Source organism: Pseudorasbora parva, chromosome 1, assembly GCF_024679245.1.
Source record: "Pseudorasbora parva isolate DD20220531a chromosome 1, ASM2467924v1, whole genome shotgun sequence".
NCBI classification, from domain to species: Eukaryota; Metazoa; Chordata; class Actinopteri; order Cypriniformes; family Gobionidae; genus Pseudorasbora; species Pseudorasbora parva.
Window position 1 is genome coordinate 14,177,628 of NC_090172.1, and position 23,333 is coordinate 14,200,960.

Sequence of the window (23,333 nt, forward strand, 5' to 3'; positions counted from 1 at the left end):
TCTTAGAAGCTGCTAAAAACAATGCATAGCAATAGCAAGTGTTTATAATTGTTTTATTTAGTATATTAAATATAATATTAATAATACAATTTCTAATTTCTTTCCTTTGATTTCTTGACAGGATTTGTGATATTCACCCTTTTACGCACAACAATTGCTAGACATAATAATACATTCAGATCAGTGTATGCCATCTGCATCGTGCCAACATGTGAAATTGCACTTTTTCTGGGAAAGGTGACAACACAAGGAGTGATGCAGATTTACATAGAAATTACTCTATCAAGCAGATCATAAAGTGTCTGTGTTTGTATTTTATTCTAAACCCTGGTTATAACGAACATATTCCTCAACTCTGTCTTCCATCAAACAAATTCTGTCAGTGAACAAATAGCAATGCATTATGCAAACAAAGGACATTTGATGGTCTCTTAATCTTTGGCCTAAACAATGTATTTTGGATTAGCAATGCATCATTTGCATGAGGATGCCTTTCCACACCTGGTCACTTAATCAAATGCATCTGGTTGTTCAAACCACATATGCAAATTGTACTCCTCCCAAAATGATACAAATTAAATGTGTGAGTGTGTTATGAGCTATATGAAAAGTTATAGCCAGATATGACAGCTCTACTGCAACATGCATCACCGAGTTATACCAAGTTCACACCGCCCGATTTTAGTCCCGATTTTGACTCACCGACAGGTTTTGCAAAATCGCAGACAAATGCCTGAGATCATGGGCAAATCGGTGCTCGTGCACGCGAGTGACGATCACACAGTGTGAATGATCAAAGACCCAATCAGAGAGAATCGCTGACGAGTCGCCGATGTCCGCGAGATATTTGGCATGGTAAATATCTGGACCTGTCGGCGATTCAAACTCCTGCTGTGGGCAGGGCCGTTTGAAGGAATTTTGGGGCCCCGAGCAAAATGGACATGGAGGTCCCCCCAATACCTAATATAATATAATAGGTATCAGTTAATGATTAAAAAATGTTTGTAAACCTTTAAAAAAAAATTTAAACTATATTTTTTTAATCTATAAAAGTTACATTTAATGGCCTTCAAGTCCTTAAAGTGAAACGTGTTTCTCTGAAAGAAAACAAATAGGACATATATAAAATAGTTCTAAAATAATAGGTTTAAAATTAATATAAACTGCACATATTAAAAAAACTGCAAAAAAAGTTATCTTAAAACACAAAATCTTGTGATTCTTAAGCCCATATCATGGCATTTCTGCAGAAATACTTGAAAAGAATAAAGTGTTTTCATCCCTGAAAATTTTATTCATACATTTTATTAATTAATAATTATTTAATATTAAGACAAATAATATTTTGACAAATGCAAAAAAGAAAAGAAAAAAAGCTTTAATGATAAAAACTTGAAAGACGTAAACAGATTCAATATTCGTTCACCACCACATGTAGCCTATCATGACAGAAATATCAACATATTCTCCTTCATGCTTCTATGAGGAGTCAGGGGGCGCTATTACGCATCTTCTGAATGACTATCTCCAGATCAAAACACATGTGCGGAAGACGCAGTAAAACGAGATGTTGTAAGGAGATGCATATGCAAAATAATGTGATCATCAACATTAAACATCATATAAATCATATACATTTTTGTGAAAATGGTCAAAAACCCTAGCGGTGGCTGGCAACTTCTCCCTATAAACGCTGTCAGGAAAAAAAAAAGGTTAACTGACCTTCTATTAAAGGATAACTCTGGTGGAAAATTAACCTAGGGGTAATTAACACATGGTTACCGAGTAGATTTCTCTGGGATGCGTTTTCATGAAAATCATGTAAAGCGCTTTGGTTGTCTATAAAAGCGCTATATAAATGTAATATATATATATATATATATATATATATATATATATATATATATATATATATATATATATATATATATATATATATATATATATATATATATATATATATATATGTAATATATAAATGTAATATATATATATATATATATATACAATCGTTATGAGCTGAAACGTGACGATGACAATCAGACGATTGCAACGATACTTTGTGTGTTTTTCAAGCAATCTCAATGTAGACTATATCAATAAAGTATCATATGAATAATGCAGCTTTCTTTCAAGTTTAGTATCTTCTGCTCACCAAGGCTGCATTTATTTAATCAAAAATAGTTAAAACAGTAGGCTAATATTATTGTGAAATATTATTACAAATTAAAACAGCCCTTTTCCTATGTGAATATATAGTAATTTATTCCTGTGATCAAAGCTGAATTTATCATCATTACTCCAGTCTTCAGTGTCACATGATCCTTCACTAATCCCTCTCATGATGATTTTATAATCAAGAAACATTTATTATTATTATCTGTGTTGAAAACAGTTGTGCTGCTTAAAAATGTTGTGGAAACCATGATACAGTTTATTTTTCAGGATTCTTTGATGATAGAAAGTTCCAATATCACGTGTGATCTATTTAATGCATGTCTGATCAATAAAAGTATTATTTCTCTCTTTTTTAATTTTACCACTGTAGTGATTTTTACTTTTGTCCACCCAAGGACACTAAGTAAGAGAGTGATTGGTACTCACGTCACCGCTGACGTTGTGAATTTGGATCACACGTCACTTAAGGTGTGGTTATGAGTACATCAGATGACCACCTTCCCCCCCTCTTAGTTTGGGACACTAGTCAAGGCCTTTTACCTTGGCTGTATGAGAACACTCCACACAGGAGGCTGCCCAGTCATTTATAATGAATGTAAAGGGGGAAGAGTTGGTCAGCTGATTTATCTGAAAGATTGGTGAGATTTCTAACTTGTAGAGCCTTTTCTGCCTTATCAGCACAAGGAAGACACAATTGTAATAAAATAGATTTTATTAACAAAAGATAAACAGAACAATTAACACAACTACTAAATGAATACAATGAATGATAAAGGAATAAAGTGCGTAAAATGCGTAAAATACATGTGAGTAAGTTAAGTGTGGCTATAGAAGAGATACGTTATCTTACGGAAAGATAAACTGTTGTATCTCTGAAACTAAGGTGAAGAACCTTATTATGTATCAAACAAATAAACGAAAGATTATTTGTTATTAACTAGCATCAGTTATATTACCTCTAATGTAAATTAGAAAATCATATACTGATAATATACAACAATGCCAAGGTCTCTAGAAAGAGGTTTGGTTAAGTGATATTTACGTTCCACGTGGTTGAGTAAGCAGTCCGATGGTGATGACTTCTTCCAATGGTTTTGCTGGGAGACAGTGCAGTGAAGAAAGGAGCTGGAATCTGTTTCAACAGCCTTGAACACGAAGATCTGTGGGATGCTGATCTCCTGTGGCACCAAAGGGTCCTAAAATCTGGAACACGCAGATGAGGCCCTGAAGTAGGTGCAGAAGGTCCTTAACCTGGAACACGCAGACAAAGGAACCTTGAAGTAAAGGTTTGCTCTCCTGAGCTTAACCTTGTTGCAAATGTCTCTGTGTGTCTTCTGCCTCTTTGGACCAGACACTCAGAAGTTGGTCAATCTGCTCTGTTCTCTTTAGCATGGAGACTCGGGACGTGCTGTAGTCGCCTCGCTGGACTAAAACTCTGAACGTAGTGTTGGTTAATGTCTCTTTCCTCACAGGCTGGAGGCTCAGAACGTTGTCGTATCTGTCACTGCCTCACAAGCTGTAGATTCAGATCCTCGGATCTTGTGTTGTCTCTCTGGTTAAACCAGAGGCTCAGAACTTGGTTGCTCTGTCACAGTCTAATCCTCAAGGGACAGACTCAGAACTTGGTGAACTGTTTGTCTCTCGGATGTGGAGACTCAGAACCTGGTTGCTCTGTCACAGTCTAATCCTCAAGGGACAGACTCAGAACCTGGTGAACTGTTTGTCTCTCACATGGAGAAGACTCAGAACCTGATTGCTCTGTCACAGTCTAATCCTCAGCGGACAGACTCAGACCTTGGAGTGTCTATTGAAAGGGTACCTTTATCCTTTTCCGAATAGGAGGAGATTGCAATTTGGCGCTTCTCCATTCCAGTGTTTCTATTGGCTGCTGGCATCAGAGAGGGCACACAGTGTGGCCCACCCTTCTTTCCCCTGTGGAACTCATTTGCATACTGTACACAGTGAGAAGTCTTTAAAGGGTCTTTAAAGTTCATCAATGCATTTCTCACTTTCCAAACCACCATCAGAATACCCTTGGCAATATACTAAACAAATAGACACCACACATGATGGAAAAAGATTGAACTGTCATGTGTTCATTCATTTGTTCATTAACAGCTGAATTTGTGGAAGATGTTGCATTACAAATAGCTGTCACTGAAAATACTTATTTCTCTGAATAAGTATGAGATGGATATGTGTAGTTTACATCAGTCTTAAGGTTTCCAAACATAGTTGTGAATGGATTTGGATGGATCAGTTTTGGTCTTTCTTTGTTTCACCCACTACTGCTGAGGTCCTGAGGAATGTTTATGGTTGTCACAAATCAGGACATTAGGGATCCGTCTCTAGATGGGTGAAGGGCAGAAACTGCATGTGGACCAATGAGAAGTCCTGTCCTTCCTGGGCTTGGTACTAGAGGTCTTCTTCTTGCCCTCAAAGAGGTGTCTGGATGTTGTCCAAGCATCTTTATCTGATGGGTTGGACATCTTGTTTGTGCTAGTCCAACAAGATCCAATCAAAATGGAGCAAACCTTTGTCCACTGTTACGGGCAAAGAGGGGCCCGGCCATAAACTGGGCCCTAGAATGTGCTGTTCACTACACCACAAATGTTTAGATGGTTTCCACAACAAATAAGCATCACCATGAGCAGCACAACTGATAATAATCCTAAATGTGTGTTGATCATCAAATCCTCATCTGAGAATGATTAGTGAAGGATCATGTGACACTGAAGACTGGAGTAATGACGATAAATTCAGATCACAGGAATAAATTGCACGTTACTATATATTCACATAGAGAACAGCTGGTTTACATCAGAATAATTATTATTATTTTATTTATATTGCAAAAAATCTATAGAGACTTAATGCACCAGTGTTTGTAGTAGGCTATATAAACCAATCATAAAATTGGCATATAATATAGGAGAAAAAAATTATAGATATTAGAGGTTATTGTTCAGCAGTGTATTTGATATCTTACGAAATTAAAAGCAAGAGATGTGATAAATTATATCGGTCCAAAAAATAAAATAAAAAAATGGTATTACGACATTTCTGTCCCCCTCACCTCTGAAAAGATGGCTACGCCCCTGTATATATATATATATATATATATATATATATATATATATATATATATATATATATATATATAGTTATATATATAGTTATATATATAGTTATATATATATATATATATATATATATATATATAGTTATATATATATATATATATATATATATATATATATATATATATATATATATATATATATATATATATATATATATATATATATATATAGTTTCAGTATACATAAAATTACAGTTTTTTATTAATATTTGTTAATATATTGTTATAAGTTAACATTTTTCTTTTTGGTTCATGTTGGCTATTAAATGATATTAAAAGATATAACTGATACATGCGTTAATGTATTAGTAAATGTTGAAATAAACATTCAGTGAAGAATTTAGATTTCACTGTTAGGTTAGCTAATGTAGTTAACTTAAATTGAACTTTATTGTAAACTGTTACCAAAATACCTCAATCTACATGAAACATATAGTGCAATTATTAAAAAGAAATTCACATTAGGCCTACACTGTAAAAAAAAGGCAAATTTTGAACTTTTGCAGTAGAATAGACTTGGATGTTTAAGTCATTTCAAATTAAAATATGTTAAACTGACTTTTAAAAATGAGTTACATCTTGTATAACTAATAAAAACAAGTTTAACATTTCTTAACTTATATTGATGAGTTAAAACAATGTAAAAACATATCAACACATTGAACATATAATTTTTTACAGTGTAGCTATATGTATGTTTTTTGCTGTATCACACTACATCATACACACACTGTAAAACCTAACAGTGAAATTCACTAAATGAAATAAGTTCATTTTACTTAATGTTACCAAAAAAGTTAATTCAACTTAACAAATATGTGTGATGTTAACTCAAAAATGTATTATTGTAAGCAAACCTCAATCTAAATAAGTTACTAAAACTTTTTAACTCTAATGGTTTAAGTTACAGATATTTATTTAATCTAGTATTTTACATCTATGGCCAATTAAATAACTAAAAGCTGATAAAATAAATAAATAAACAATAGTATATACATTAATCTACCTCATATTAAGCCTACAGTCTTACATTAAGCTCTTTTAAAGTCATTACATTTAGTCATGTCAAAGTATCATCCCAGTGAGTTTCCGAGGTAACAAAAACCGCACCATTTTCCCTCCTTCAGTCCAGTCACAGCAGGACGGCTCGCGCTACAGTCAAGAAAAACAAAAGGTAAGCGTTTCAAACTTATTTATTCATATTTCGCTCATGTTTGAACGTTTTCAGTGTTATTTTCGTACCTCTTTTATGTTTATCCGAAGATTAACCAGCTCAGTAATGTTGTGTGTAAAGTTAGCCAGCAAACAATCTAACATTAGGAGCAAACGCGCTATTGCACCAGTGTTATCAACGGTAATGTACACGTTTGGAGTTAATTATGCTGTTTTACACTGCAGTTTGTCAGCGGGGAATTAAAAAATATATGTTTGTGCTTTCTCACAGTCGGACAGATAAACGCTGGCTTTTGAGACAGTTGGTCATCTTTCCATGTCTCTCGTCTCGTGCCACAGTGACGTTAACTAACTTACGTTAAAGCAAAAGGTAACGTTAATGCAAACTCACGCATTCCTTATATTACAACCGTTTTAAATGTATTGTTAATCGAATTCGAGTTTCCTCTATCATATGTGATGCTAGTTAATTTGACTAAAGCAGCTGAAGCTCCGGGGTGAACAAAGTGACTTGAGGAGCATTTTAGATCCTGTTTTGCTAACGTTAGATACAATTTTAAACTGTTATTTGTTTCTCATGACGTTTTCTCATTTGAAACTCACACTAACACATTGTTGCCATGCTTTTAAATCTTTTCAGAGCAAAGACGAAGGTGCAATGGCAGCAACGTGGCTACAATTCTATGAGTAAGTAAGTTAGAATTAACATTGAACAAATCAATGGAATTTTGTAACGTTACTGTGCAAAATGCAAATGATAACGTTATTAACAGTTACATAATGTTCATACAAATATAAGTTTGTTCTTCAATTTTAATTTTTGAATGAATTGGTATTTTTGCAAACGTAATTATGACCATAAATGTCTTTAAGCACAACTTGTAAGTCTTCTGAAGCAATATGATTTTTTTTTTTAAAGCTTAAAGTCCAAAGTCCAGTCTGTCTATCGTTCAAAGTCATGTTGTATTGCTTCAGGAGAATACTGGTCAAGTCTTGAAAGTTGTTGTTATAGTCGGCTTTCCTAATATAAACAGAAACATTTCCTGTGTGTTATATTTTCACTGGCAGTTATCCTGAAGTTGCCTTGGGTTTGTAAAGGTGTAAGGTAATTGGCAATGCTAGATTTGCAGTGGTTGAAAGAAGTCTTGTCATGAATCATAAAAAAAACTACGATCCTGGCAGGTCTGTTACTATTTAAAAGGAAGAGTCAGGAGATGTTTTCAAGACAAAAGGTAGGACACATGTCAAAACTACATTACATTTATTTAGCAACATGTTAACCTTTCAGCTGCCACCAGCATAAATGCATGGTGTGGTTACAGTGACTGATAGTTGATCATTCAAGTTGTCTTAAATGTATAGTCCACTTGCCAATACAAATTCAGTCATGATTCATAAATTACCAACCCTCATATTGTTCCAAACACATAAGAATTTTATTAATCTGTCCATTGAAAATCTAGTCTTCAAAACGTTTAATTTAGGCTTTCATTAGCATATACATTGAGCACAGCAAAAGCTTATTTGACACATAATAAACCAATCTCAGCTCAAGCTTAAAGGAATCGTTCACTCTGATTTACTCCCCCCCTCAAGTCCTCCTTGGTGTAAATGACATTCTTCTTTCAGACGAATACAATCAGAGTTATATTAATACGTGTCCTGGCTCGTCCAAGCTTTATAATGGCAGTGAATGGCAGCCCAAAATTTGTAGCCCAAAAAAGTGCATCCATCCATTTTAAAAGTGCTCCACATGGCTCCGGGGAATAATAAAGGCCTTCTGAATTAAATCGATGGGTTTGTGTAAGAAAAATATCCTCTCGTGATTCAAAACGCTTGTGCAACGCCCGACATCATCGTCACATCATTTATGTTTTTTACGCTGCGTCCGCCGTCAACGCCGTGGCTGTTATGCTTTTTTACGCTATATCCGACGTCATCGTTGCGCCGGAAACTAGTTATTTTCTTATTTTATAACGAGTTAAATATGGATATTTTTCTTATATAAACCCATCAATTCACTTCGGAAGTACTTTATTAACCCTCCAGAGTCATGTGGATTACTTTTATAATGAATAGATGCACTTTTTTGGCTTCAAATTTTGGACAGCCATTTACTGCCATTATAATGCTTGGATTAACCAGGACATTTATTAATACCGCTCTTATTATATTAATCTGAAAGAAGAACGTAATTTACACCAAGGATGTCTTGCCATTATCCATTTAAAATTTGTTAATCAAATCTGTCTTGTTTCACCTTGTCTACACCGGATGTGAGCAGCGCGACAGGACAAAAGAGCCCCTTATAGTCCGTTATGTTGTCTACACTGGATGCGGCGTGATGTGAGCGACAAATCTTTGACAGTAAACTGTTGCCTCTTTCTATTTATGACATACTGACATGAAAAACAAATGTTTTGCAATGTGTGCATTATCGCTTGAATTCAATTCAATTCAATTCGTCATTCAATTCAAGGTCTAGAACATTCGGCTGATACACCCCTGAAAATGTTTTTCCCCCAATTAAACCTTGCTGACAAACAACTTAACATCTTTACAAAATTGAACTACAGGGTTTTAAATAAGCACACGCCCAATTAAATCAACAATAATCCGTTCCTTATAACAACGTTTTTTTTATTTATGAAAATTGAAATATGGTGTCTGCCCTGACAAGGGTTATTTTTATATGTGGTGACATACAAACTTTTTTTCCAATGCATATAGAAAAAGGAGCTTGACCAGGTGCAGAAGCCAACAGTCACCATCCTTACTGTCGAGGAGGAAGAGGGAACGTTACCTTTAAACCCACTGGATGCTTTGATTGTCTTTAAAGATGAGGTGGTGATGTCTGCCAAGTCTTCGGTCAGTGCAATACACTTAGAGTACATTAAAGATCATACAGTGCTTTTGCTTTTTGAGGAAACGTACCTTTTTACATAATTTTTTTTATTTTATATGTTTGGTTATTTAAATGTTATGACTTTTTTAAACATGTTTGTGCTGTTTTATTTGGTGAAAAAGTCTAATATTTTTTGTCTAGTTATATTTGTGAACATATGGCATACTGTATTTATGATGTAAATGTTATATTTCAATAAATTACTTAAAAATACCCTCCTGTTCTGTCTTCATTTTGTACCAATGTTAGCTTGTGCTTAGTCTTATGTAACTTAATCACTTTGAGTTTGATGAACTTAAACCATTTGCCGCAATCTGTTTCCTAAAACCATTTAAGTAACCATGTAGTTGTTAAGACTTAGTTAGATTTGTTACCTGAATTCAAACTGAATTAATAAAATTAACTTAAAATCTTTAAGTTCAGTTTACTCTTAATAATTGATCAACACACAACACTAAAATATAAGTTTTAACACTTAAACAACACTAAAATATGAGTTAATTTAACTCAATGTATATGAGTTTTCAGTACTCATACTTAATGGTTTTAAAACTTAATTGGTTTGAAGCAATCGGTTTCCTCAAAAGGTTTGAGTTACCGTAACTTGTTGGGTTTTACAGTGCACGTGTCACTGTGCAAGCATGTGACTGACATTACATAGCCGGTTCTGGCTCTTTCCATGATGCCCTTGACTTTTGTCCCTGAAACTCTCTTGTATACACAATACGTACAGCATTTATGACACCGCTTTTTTTCCCAGGTTTATCACCTGTGTTCAGTACCATTATGACTCTTCATAACATGAACTATGATTTTCATAATATATGACACAGGTTATGTGTTCTCATAAAATATAAGAACAACCATTGTCTAGCGTGTTATATGTGTTCTGTGCATAACTTAAAATGTCTCTTAACAACCAACAACAGTTCGCCCTTTCACAGGAAATGGTTTAAAACAAAAAGACGTTTACCTCTTAATATTGTGAACCAAAAAGGCAACATAATAGAGCACATCATACATGATTAAACAAATATACACCCAATTAAATATATTCACACCAGGGCATCGCCGAGTCTGGGGAAAGATGTGAGACAGCATTTTCACAACTTGATCCCCGGACACTTTCAGTGCTTATTGAATTTGCATTTCAGGGTTTTGAGATTTTCAAGCTTTCGAGCATAACCTAGTATAAAGACAAATATACTAATTAAGAATTTTATTTTTTTGCAGTGCTTTTGTACATTTTGAGGACCTTATTAAAACACAGACTGAATTATAAAAATGGAATTTAGCTGCATAATACAAAATGCTACTGAGTTTGGAACATTTTGGATGTGTGATATAAGGTCCTAAGCAGCCAAAAGAAGAATCACTACGATAAAACTTATTTTATTTATTTAATATCCAATAGGTGACCAGGTGAAATGAATAACACTGAGAAAGGTGCCAGAATACACAGTGCATCACAGCTCTCAACAAACTGTGATGCACTGTATTCTGGCTCCTTTCTATCAGGACTGTAGTTTACTGAAATTTGTGATTTAATATAATATAAGCTGTATGTGAAAACACTATTCATTTTCAACTGTGTGCTGAGCTACAGTAGCTTGTCTGTTTTGTAGTGAACATCAGTTAGGGTGGCATTCCAGAGACCAGTTTATGGCAAGGCCCCTCCCTAACTACCGGTGTGGAAGAAGATGTGCCACACTATGATTGGACCCTTGGTGAATGAACATAAACAAATGTTCAGCAACATCAGATAAGATGCCAAGACAACCGCCAGACACCTCTTACATGGCAGTAAGGGGGGACCTTCTGCACCCACCACCAACAAGGAGAGGACTTCTCATTGGTCTACAAGTGGATTTTAACCTCCAAACTCATTCCTAAGGTTTAGGCAAGTGCTGCCATAAAAATTCCTTCAGGACCTCCTGGAGGCAGCAGCAAAAGAGAGGCCACAGAGGTCTATCTAAATCCATTCATACCCATTTTTGGAGGTCTTAAATGTATATGAACTGCAACTCATCCACCTCATCTTCATAAAATTTACAGTTTATGTTAATGGATATTGACTGTAAAAACAACAGTCCATGAGACAGGTCCATTAACACATAAACGAATGCGTGGACGATGACTTAGCTGTTTCTTATCAAGTTTGGTCTCTATCTGTTCCATACGATGCCTCAACACCGTGCCTACTTCAGAACCCAGTGGCCAATCCCACTCCAGGACTGGAAAGGCGCCGCATTTCAATCTCCTCCTCATCGGAAAGGGTTTCTAACCCGATGGGGAAGGAGACACTAAAGCCAGCGAAATACCGTAATATGTGCGCTTTCACACACAACCCGTAAAGGTCCCGGGTCGAGTTGACACGTGACATCCTGATGTGACGTATAATGGCGAGCGATCTCAGCTTCAGCGCGGATAGTAAGGAGCTCCGTGGTCTCGACATTTCTGCTTGTTTAATTTTAGTTTCTTTTGTATATGAACACTCTCTGCGTTTAAAACACCGACTAGCTCTTCTGGCACTGCAGGGTTGTATTATTGAAAAAACAAGCTCTAGGAGTCGCACGATAACTACGTACACGTTGCGGCATTAGTTTCGGATTTTGTTCACACAGCGCTCGTCCCGGGTCGAACCCCGCAATGTTACAAGGTCCCCGACCCGGGTCAAATTCGGTAATCAATCCCGGAACGTGGTTGCTTTCACACAGAAGGCGACCCGGCAATGTTCCGGGAATATTGCGGGTCCGACGTGCAGTGTGAAAGGGGCTTAACAGACACACCACGTCCTGAGCTTCTGACCTGACGAGGAAAGAGACTACAAGACAGTGGAGGTTGGCTTTTGCGAGCAAAACCTTTATACTGCTTTCGGCAAACTCTAGCTGCATAAGGGCTCTCTCCTTGAGAGATCTTATCTGACCTTTACTTCGGTACCAAGTACATACTGAAATGTTAAAAATGTGACGATAGTATCTGTAACGTTATAGCATCGACTCACAAGTAGACTATATTTGGTCCCGCAGCTGCGTTCAGTCACGTCACACAGGGCTCCAGACTGTAGCCGAATATATACGAGTGTCTGCAGTATATTAAATATTTAAATATTAACGTTACTCTTCCATGTTTTGTGTCTCTGTGTGAATGACAGGGACGCGTGTCATATCATGAACACAGAGACTCAAAAGTCACGGCAACCCGTCAAAATAAAAGTTTAATTTAAACGTGAATAAATTGACAGAATATTAGGTTTGTTGTTGTCATTGTTGCCAATTTTAACACATTTGTGTGTTGTACCATTTGGCAAGCAATAAAAATGATTGTTTTAACAGTCTAAACATGCATTCTTCATTTGTTCTTTCATGATTGTCTAGTTTTACAGTAGGCTAATGCACAGGAGATTTTTTAAGAACAACCCAGCAAGAATAACCCAGAATAGCAAATCCATTAATGGTAAAAAATTGACTACATTTTGGGTTTTCTCAAAAGCCCAGCCTGCTGGTTTAAAACATAGCATGTCTTCTGTCCAATATTTACCCAGCGCTGGGTTGCCAATGGGGTTGTTTTTAACCCAGCCATTTTTAGAGACCTTGGCATTTGTTTATACATGCAGCATATGTTTTCTAACCTGTTTAGATACCAGTTACTTGAGGTCAGGTTGTTACAAATAATAGGTTTATTATTTTTTTAATGAAAAATAAGCATTTATTTATCACCATTTGCCAGAACCATTAGGTGGTTCCCATAAGAAGCATTCCCATACAATTCTCTTCCATTGCTACATTCTGTTCAACAGCATTGCATTTATCCATTCCGTGTTCACATCATTTATTGGTTTTATTGTTTCATTCATTACTTTTTGGTTATTAGTTTACTATCCTTTAGAAGTATATATCCATTACTAGCATTATTAATCGTTGAAGTGTTTACTCTTGCATATCTATTGTTAATACATTTCATTCATTTTATTACACTGTGTGTGTCTTCATTGTGTTGATGATCAAAGACTCTACTGGTTGTCCAGACTCACAAATCCTTCAGATAAATCAGCGGACCAACTCCCTCTAATTTACATTAATTCTGAATTACTGAACAGCTCTTTTGCGCGTGTTCTTATATTGTTAAGATAGTATTCTTAGCTGGTGCGCCGTATCAAAAGGGGGAGGGATCATCTGATACACTCATAACCACACCTTAAGTGACATGTGATCTGAGTAAAAATCACTACAGTTTGATCGAATCACATGGGCCAGCCTTCTTTTGACCACTTTTGATTACGGACCACTGCAGACCGGGAACACCCCATAAGAGCTGCAGTTTTTGAGACACTCTGACCCAGTTGTCAGCCATCACAATTTGGCTCTTGTCAAACTCCTTCAAATCCTTGCTTTCCCATTTTTCCTGCTTATAGCACATGAACATTGAGGACAAAATGTTCACTTGCTGCCTAATATATCCCACCCACCACTATAATTATACTTCCCCGGTCATAATATTATGCCTGATCAGTATATATATATATATATATATATATATATATATATATATATATATATATATATATATATATATATATATATACACACACACACACACACACACACACACACACACACACACACACACACACACACACACACACACACACACTAACATTTGAAATATTCAGAATCATTTGTTTTTAAACTTTTAAGTGTGATTAGATGTTCACTGGAAAATCATATCTGTTTAAAAAAATATTTATGTATTTACATAAAAATGTACGTAGGCCAATGGTTCAAAATATTCAATACAATGTGTGTCCTGAATGACCCATCAAACGAGCATAACTGCAGAATGGACCGAAGGTCAGTGACTTACATTTAATGATATGGAAATAAAACAAACATCATAAAAAGTCACTATAATGTCTTCAATGATTTACTTGTCAGCATTACGATTTAACATAATCTTCATTTGGGGGACTTTCTCAAAAATGAAAAATTTAATATGAAAAAAAGTGAATAAAAAAACATATATAATTGACTGACAGCCTATTCTACAGAGATTCGCAGATTCACTTTTCTTTCACAGGAATTTTATCCTCAGGTTTGTTTTACTGTTGCTATAAAACTTATCTGATTGGCTACATGCTTGCTACTTTCTGCGCTAGGTCTTATCTGATTATTAACTCATCACAGTTGATTCTGATTTATTATAAACTGCTAAAATGTCAAGCAAAATGATATTACAAACACACAGCATTTGATTACAGAATTGCAGCTGTTCACGTGGGTGTGTTCTGTCTTGTGTAACACACACCATCTCACCTGTATCCATAGACACAGCTCATTTGCATTTTATTGCTTGGGGATTGAGGCCGGGCAGAGAGACAAAGAAAGGGAGAGAGAGACAGGTATATTAGAGAAAGAGTGTAAGAGACAGATCGTATGTATCAGCTGGTTGACTCGGCTGTTTGTGTGTGTGTGTGTGTGGCTGGTTGAATTGTTGGCTGTGGTGAATAAGTGCAGTAGTTTGGATCGTACTGGACACACATGATGACGAGCTGACTGGAAAATCTACTCCATTTAAAACAGGTGAGTGTTTGCTAATGTTTTTGAGCTGTATTATGGGCAATACAATTTGAATTACAAGTAAAATCGAAATCATTTTCAGACCTCACAGAAAACAGCCAATAATTTTGTAATTTTTTAGATTACACTTTAATTCAGTAGTGTTCAATTAGACATTTACACTTTAATTCAATTTAGACATTCTAGTAACTTTGCAACTACATATCAGCTACCATTACATGGTGGTAGCCTATTGGTGGTAGACAGTGATGATACACACAGGCCAACTTTTTGAGCAATGCTGATGGCAATGTTGCCGTCAACAGGCAACCAGGTGAGACACCAGATAGAATTTTGGTAACACTTTACAACAACAGGACATGAATAATCATGTATGAATATATGAATTAATAGCTAATTCAACACAAACTCATGATTAGTTAAGATATGAACTAATCATGAAAAAATGAGGAGCTACGCTGAATTAAGAATTATTCATGCATGAATAACAGCAGCATTAATACATGTTATGTTTGATAATTAATGCATTAATTAACATGAATGGGTAAACTAAACCAAACTATATCCTGGAGTATACCCTCATTCGAATATACTCCAGGGTTTCTACACTGTAAACAATTTTGGTTGTTTTTTGTTGGTTTAACTTAAAAAAGTAAGTAACCTGGTTGCCTTAAAATTGTGAGTTTCTTTAAATTAAAACTTTGAGTTGATACAATGAAGGAAGTTAGTTTAATAAATAGAAACTCAAAATATTATTGTATCTGAACCACATAAAAAATTGATAAATCATGAAAATAGCACTATTTGGCATGTTTCACTGCATCATCAGAAATAAAACACACACAATTACCCAATATGCTTACAAAATCGTTTAATAATATTTTAATAAAGGTTGTCGAATCTCAAATTTTTTTCATTGTATTAACTCAAAATTTTAATTTCAATGAACTCAAAATTTTAAGGCAAACAGGTAACTTTTTTTCTAAATAATTTTTTACAGTGTACTGATAGAAAGCCATATGCTAATCGCTGAAGCAACCCTTAAAGCAGACAGTCTACTAATACTCTAATGAGAGTTAGTAGACATGTATTTGCAAAGTTACTTAGTCAACATAATGTTCAAAAAGGACCATCAAAATAAAGCGTTACCAATAATTATATTATTAATCTATTATTCTGTTATTAATTTATTCATTAAACCTTAGCATAAATCAGTAAACAAGTAACATTTTTGACATTTTTATATGGTGTGATCCTCCCTAACATGAACTGTGTAACAAAGAAGCATATCAAACGGACAAACCTGTAAAGAACTACATTAACACAAATGACTGGGAATGATTTTACAAGTAATGAAAAAAAATGTCAAATTTAAAAGGGCAGTTTTACTTTGTCATCAATTATTGAGGCAGAATATCTGATGCTAATTGGCCAATCTCCTGGGGATCCTCTTGTTAATGTTGCTAATCAGAAACCCAACAGGAAGTAATTAAGTCATTTTCAAGCTTGTGAAATGAAGAGGAGCGAGAGTTTTACCTCCTACTGTTAATTAAACTTACTGTTGTAATGTTTATGGGGAAGTGCTTCCATCTTCATTTATTCAGTCCTGTGTTTGAAAACCTCCACCTAATAGGACATAATTAATATGCATTAAATAAGTGAAAGCTATAATTATTTGTGTGGATGAGTGATATGGGAGTCGAAATGTTGGATGCAATGTGTCAAAATAGCTTCAAATGTCATGCGATGTGACAATGTGTAATTTTTATGTATGCAGATTTAATGAGCTCATATGCATCGAGAGACTATATGAAATGTATGTACTTTAAAAAAATAATTTACACACAACCAATGAACAACCTTATACAAATACATATTCTTATCCTAAAATATGAGGTCATGTAAAAAAAATCAGTTCTCTCTGACCTAAAGATATAGTTTCAAAACTCTGTGTTTGTCCATTATAAAAGTGTTTCCTCAGTGGACACTTTGATGTTTGCTTGCTTTGCATTCAGCAATACATCGAAAGATTATTCAAAAATATGGAAAGTGTTCATTTCAAAACAGGAGATCATCTGACAGAAAACAAGGCTTCAAAGAATAATATATAGGTGATGACCTTCAAACATTCAAATGTGGCTTAAAGAAATAGTTCAGCCAGAAATATTCTCTCACTTTCAAGTCGTTTCAACAGTATTATTTTCTTTCTTTTGGAAAACGCAAAATGAGATGTCAGGCACAATGCCTCGCTTTTCACGCTTGTTTTCAATAAATTGAGCCTTTAGAAGCGTTCCTCGTGCAAAACCACCGGCTTCAGAAGACTTGCAATACATGTGGACTTACTTTAATGCAGCTTTTTGGAGCTTGGCGGTATAAATCACTATCTGCTTTTCTTGTATGTAAAATAGAAGCCGGAATGTTCTGCCTTTGGTCTCATTTTATTTTTCAAAGGGAAAAGAAGTTACGGTGTACTTTAATTTATTTGTGAAGTATCCAAATATATTTTACAGCCACTGTTGGACAAAGAGTGAGTCTGTATTAGTACAGGCTGAAACACTAGGTTTTTGTTTTTCCTGATGATTTTACTGCCTCAATGTTTTCATACAAAACAGTAAGATTCAGGAGCGTCAATTAAAGTAAAATAAAATGTTTAAAGCACAGTGGGCGGAGCGGACCTTCGCCATCTTGGCAGCACATCACGTCAGGAAAACCCAAAATGGGCAAAGAGGCAGGAATGGTAAATGGACTGCATTTATATAGCGCTTTTAACAGACCCTATGGCCATCCAAAGCGCTTTACATCTTGCCTCGCATTCACCCAGTCATACACCGATGGCAGTGTCAGCCATGCAAGGCACCATCCAGCTCGTCGGGAGCAGCTGGGGTTAGGTGTCTTGCTCACCTCGACACTTGGTCAGGTGGAACCGGGGATTGAACCACCAACCTTCCGGTTTGTAGACTATCTACATGAACCACTGAGCCACTGCCGCCCAAAAGCAGACCAACAACAGTGGTGTCAATCCAACTGTCACTCAAGTGGCCACCCCCTTAATTATGATGAACTGGCTTTTTGAGCATGCGGCCAGTCAATGAATTGCAGTTTAAGTCACAATGGCCCTCATTTATCAAAAGTGCGTACACCAAATTTCCAGCGTACACCTTGCGTACACCCAAACCCACGGTGACTTTGAGATTTATCAATATGGACGTTGGCGTACGGCACGCTCAAATCCTACGCCAGCTCGGGAGGTGGTGTACGCACGTTTGAGTTAGTGGGAAAATGCGCAGAAAAGCAATTCCTAACACCACAAAACGCACTGACAAAGATATGCTATATTATGACCCACTGTAAAAAACCACAACAACAACATTTAGTGTTTATTTTTGTGCAACATGAACGTCAATGTTTAATTTGTGTGACTTTACCAAAGCGTTTGATCTGTAGGCATATGTATTCCTCCAGTCGCGAGCCTGTGCGCTTTATCTTACGTTTTAGGCCCGCCTGGCCCGGCAGCTGCGCACGGACTGGGACTAAAATAATTCAGACTGACAAAATAATAAAAATGGCCTTCTTCTTTTAAATAATAATAAAATCAATAAAAACGGCATTCTTCTTCTAAATAACAAGCGTCATTAAGAATAATAATCATAATAATAAGAAGAAGAATCTTACAAATTGTCATGTAATTATTAATGTGAATGAATGGTAGTACTCCACATCACATCATCATCACTATTGTACACCCCAATACATGTGCCGTGATACGAAATTAAATGCTAATTGTTTCAAAACGTGCTGTAAAATAATGCATTGTGATGGTAATTTATCATCCAAACAGCTATTTAAACTGCTGGAGTGCGCTTCTCAACCCCCACACTAACAGTAGCTACTCGTAATTTGGATCCATATTTTGTTTTTGTGAGCGCCTTTAATCCCACTCTTTAAACTCCCAAATAAAACAATTTCGGGTTTTTTTCCACTTCCCTGGAGATGGTCTCGATGGGCGCGTCTCAATCATAGTTCAGTAGTCAGAGCACTGATCAGGGAGTCAGCCCGTTGACTTATGTCCTAATCAGTGCCCTGACTAGTGGACTAAAGAGATGATTGAGCGCGCCCGATCTCCACGTCGGAGAAGTTTCGTTTCTTTGCCGTCTTCTGTTTGTCCATGGCGTAAAATGAGGGCGTGCGGGAGGCGGAGACTTGAATATATAGGGGCGTGTTATTCTAATGACGATCGTTTTCAGCCGCCGCATTTATCAAGGGCAGGTATTGCGTACACCTGAATTGCAGAGGTGCGCACAGTTTCATAAATCAGGCGGTGAGAGGAGTGTAAGCATAATCTTACGCCAACATATACACCCGTTTCTACGCAAGATTGATAAATGAGGGCCAATGTGTGTTGGATTCAACAGTGAGAACGGAAGGTTGCCACTAGTCTTGGTTTTGTTACGTCCCCTTTTTGTCTGGGGGAGGCAGGAAGAAAAGAAAAAAAAATGTTTACAACTATATATATATATAATGTATGTATGTATGTATGATAACAGTAAAAATAACAAACAAAAGGGTTAACTACCTGGGAGTAAGGGAATCATATTTAACCTTTTGTACAAAAGAATCAAATAAACAACAAATATCTTCACTGACTACCTGACTAAACCCCAAAAACAGGAGAAAAGCAGGGGTTAGTAAAACAGAGTGGCACATTACCTCCCTACTCTGTCAACAAGCAGCAATAATGGGACATGCCAAGCTTCGCCACTGCAGTAGATGCAACACAGGCTTTCTTAAAGAAGCATTAAGGCTCAAAACATAGAATGCGACAACATTCAACAAAGTCTGGGAAAACAGGCCATTCTCTTTCTGGTGAATAAGGCTGTTCCCTATGTTTACAGTTTGTCTCGATTGTTTACACATTATTTTCTAAAAGCATGGCTCATACTCTCAGAACTCCATGCACAAATCAAAAAACACACACACACAATGGGCACAAGCCCTCAAATCTCCTGCAAAATGATGCTTTACATTCAAAACAATGTCTAAGAATGGAATTTTGTTTTCAAATGACACACACAAAGACATCATATAAATAGACATTTATAAGAACCAGTTGAACACAGATACACAGAACACAGTTGAATACAGAAAACACAGACATTCATCATCTTTTATTGGTTCAGTGTTATACTTACTACATAGAGTACATAAGTAAGTGTGTTGTAAAAATATTTGATAATATTGTTTTTATACTCAGAACACACAAATACACGGTAACAAATATATTTTATTTTTCCCACAAAAACAATGTACACAGTGTACAGCCCAGCCAACACAAAGTTGTGCATACAGTCTACATACAAAACAACAGAAGAATTTACTGTATACAGTTACAGTAAAAAAAAATTAAATATTGGCATCCATTGCTCCAAAATAGAAGAGCTCACCTGTTGCCCTATGCTAAAGCTCTTTTTGCTAATTGTAAAACTGTGTGACAGGTGTTTGCCCATGTGATAAGAATGTGTGCATATTTGAATGGCAGTGTGTTCCTTGTGAAAACAAGAGATTTTCTGCATGAAAATTGTGCCAAATATGTGTTTAGTGTTTTTAAAAAAAAGTATGTTTTAGAATGGCTCTTTAAGTGTAAAGCAGGAATTGTGCTTGTAGTTTAGCATAATTGGTTCAGGGGGTTGGTGCATGAGTTACATTGACAGCAGCAGCAACAACAAAAAAAATATCAACAATAAATTACAAGTCCTAGGAAGCAACAGTTATACGAGTATCAAATACTACAGTTAAAATTATAATCAAATACTTTACACGTTTTTTAGTTAGTGACATAAAAATAAGAGTACTACAAGACTAAGGTTTATTAAAATATAATAATTTAAAGTGGACTTTAAAGTAAAACATTATAACAAAGTGCACTTTTTAAAGATGCATTTAAGTGTGTTGAAAAACATAGTCATGTAAGTGTACTCCAAGTGGCCTTTTATTTTATTAATGTCATTATGTGCAGTTTATTAAAAATATATTTTTAAGATTTGAAGTACAAATTCAATACAAGTGCACTTCTTTTTCAAAAGGGTAAAGCTTAAGTATTTAACTTTTTCAATGTCAAAATACTGCTTAATTTGCACAGACATGACTAAACCTAATGAAATCTTGTCAGTGATCGATTAGTCATATAGGCAGGCCAAAAAAAACATTTGCATTTGCATGCTGCCACCTTGACAGTCAGAGCCTCGTGAGCTTCTAGCGCAGACTAATAAAAGTGCAAGAGTCCGGCGTGAGAGTGATAAAGTCCAGCGCTAAAGGGTTCAATGTGTGGCAGCTTTTTGGTATTAGAAATCAGGCAGACTGATGGCTTGAAGGAAAAAGCATCCCACTGATGTGGAACCTGATGCTCCGGTATCATTTGTCTGATGGCAGCAGTGAGAAAAGTGTGTGGATTGGGTGACTGGAGTCTCTGGTGCTTCATTCAAAGTTTGAGGGCACTGTTGGGGTGAATGCTGTAGTCCACAAACAGCATTTTCACACACCTAAAAAAACAACTTTAACAACATATAACTGTTATGCTTAGTTTAGTTGCCCTTTCTTGTGGCGTGTTTAAAAAAAATGATCAAAAGAACTCAACGAAACGTCCTCATAACTATCTAACGTACCAAATCAGATAAGACACATTAAAACTTCTTGCATTAATGTAATACGAGGTTCTCGTCGCCATTTCCTCACAATAATGCTAGCATGCGATGCACAACATGAGAAATATACCCTGACCACGAATTAAGGATTTGTTCTCTCGGTTTACTCAGTCGTGTCCACATTGTAACTACTAATTTAATTTGTTCAACTTAACAAAAGCTAACGTTAAACTGCTAACATTCTAGGAAGTTAGCTCATCATTAAAACACTCAAACTGTTGAAATATACAGAATTAGGTGATGACAGCACAACCATTGCATGAAATTACATTTACTGAATAAAAAAAGAAAAGAAAAAACGACTATATAATGCTGTTTATTGCTTACCTGTCGAGACCATGGACGAGACTTGCATGCAGTGCAGATTGGAGAAGCCCTCAGGGCACGGTTCTTTCCGCGCATACGCAGCTTCCTTGCTCCAAGACGACGTAAATTTTACTTGATTTTTTTTTAAAATAGCTTCATGTACTTAATTAATTTGTGTAAATATGCCAGAAAGTCACAAGTGAAATTTACTTGTCTGTTGAATGTCTAATATTTACAAGTAAAAATTTAGTACATCTTAGATTTTACTTAAAACTCTAGAGTTTTCACTTTTACAAAAATTTTCCTGTTTTATTTACTTTGCCATAAAATCATTTTTTACAGTGTTGGGTTTTATTTCAAACTCTCGTCAGGTATGACCCATTTCCCTAAAACTTCAGTATTTTATTTTATATAAAAGAGCTATACGGATGGAGCGCGAGCAGTCCAGTCAGTGCGGCAAAGAGCGCATGCATGTCTGTGAAGGAGAGTTGTGAGAATGCGGATGACGCAGCACAACATCTCTATTAATTCACGCATATCGTATATAATCAAATGTTTATTTTAAAGCACTGAATCCTTTTTGAATCGCGATTCATCCGATTCTTAGCATTTTACATCAAATATCGAATTCGCGATTCAAAATACATATTTCAAGATCAATGCATATGCATCGTCAGGATTTGTAATCGATGCATCAAGAAAACGAGTGAATCGTTACAGCCCTAGTATTTGGAGTTTCTTGTTGTTACTGTACTAGCATCTTGCGTTATCTAGACAATGTCTCCCTAAACTTTCAATTTAATCAGAAATTGTTTAACAGTCAATAAGTGGATGAAATCGCTACTTACTGTTTGCAGGAATACAGTTGTAATTGCCCCTTTCTTCAGTTTAACGCCTGTTTCACACCGCAAGCGTGAGCAGCGCTTGAGCAGCACTTCAGCGTAACTACACCGTGACTGCAGCTGCAGACGCGCGAGAGTATTCAAACTGGAAGCGTTGGTGCAGCGTCACAGCAGCGGCTCCCACAATGATAGAGCCTATACCTGTATTAAATACTAAAATAAAATAAATTATTATATTTTCTGGCTAGTTTACTTTACTTTTTATAATACTTTCACCCAAACTGAATAATTAAAACAAGTTTAAATGGGTAATCTTCTACAGATGATTTTTATTCTTCGTTTTCTTTAATGACATACTCCAGTTATTGTTAAAACACCACATGTGCTTCTTGTGTGCATTTTGAGCGCTTTTGTGATATTATATTTATTTTGTCCATCAAAAGTGTGCTTTCGCTTTACACCGTGACTGCAGCTGCAGACTAAGAGCCTGTACCTGTCTGAATATTAAATACT

The 23,333-nt window shown here is 35.8% G+C and overlaps 1 protein-coding gene and 1 long non-coding RNA gene across 3 annotated transcripts in view; both read left to right on the forward strand.

Moving 5' to 3' along the window:
* Positions 1-6,144: 6,144 nt before the first annotated feature.
* Positions 6,145-9,728, forward strand: LOC137083236 (uncharacterized). Of its 2 annotated transcripts, XR_010906465.1 has the most exons (4): positions 6,145-6,494; positions 6,765-6,863; positions 7,134-7,180; positions 9,224-9,728. It is a non-coding gene; the product is annotated as an uncharacterized lncRNA (long non-coding RNA). The 2 variants fall into 2 exon arrangements; XR_010906464.1 differs by having other exon boundaries at positions 6,145-6,863.
* Positions 9,729-14,780: 5,052 nt separating this feature from the next.
* Positions 14,781-23,333, forward strand: part of LOC137051932 (phospholipid-transporting ATPase ABCA1) — a 365,555-nt gene continuing 357,002 nt past the window's right edge. Inside the window, exon 1 of the mRNA XM_067428858.1 lies at positions 14,781-14,977. The gene's annotated coding sequence lies outside the window, so the exon portion shown is untranslated. The remainder of the gene's footprint in view (positions 14,978-23,333) is intronic.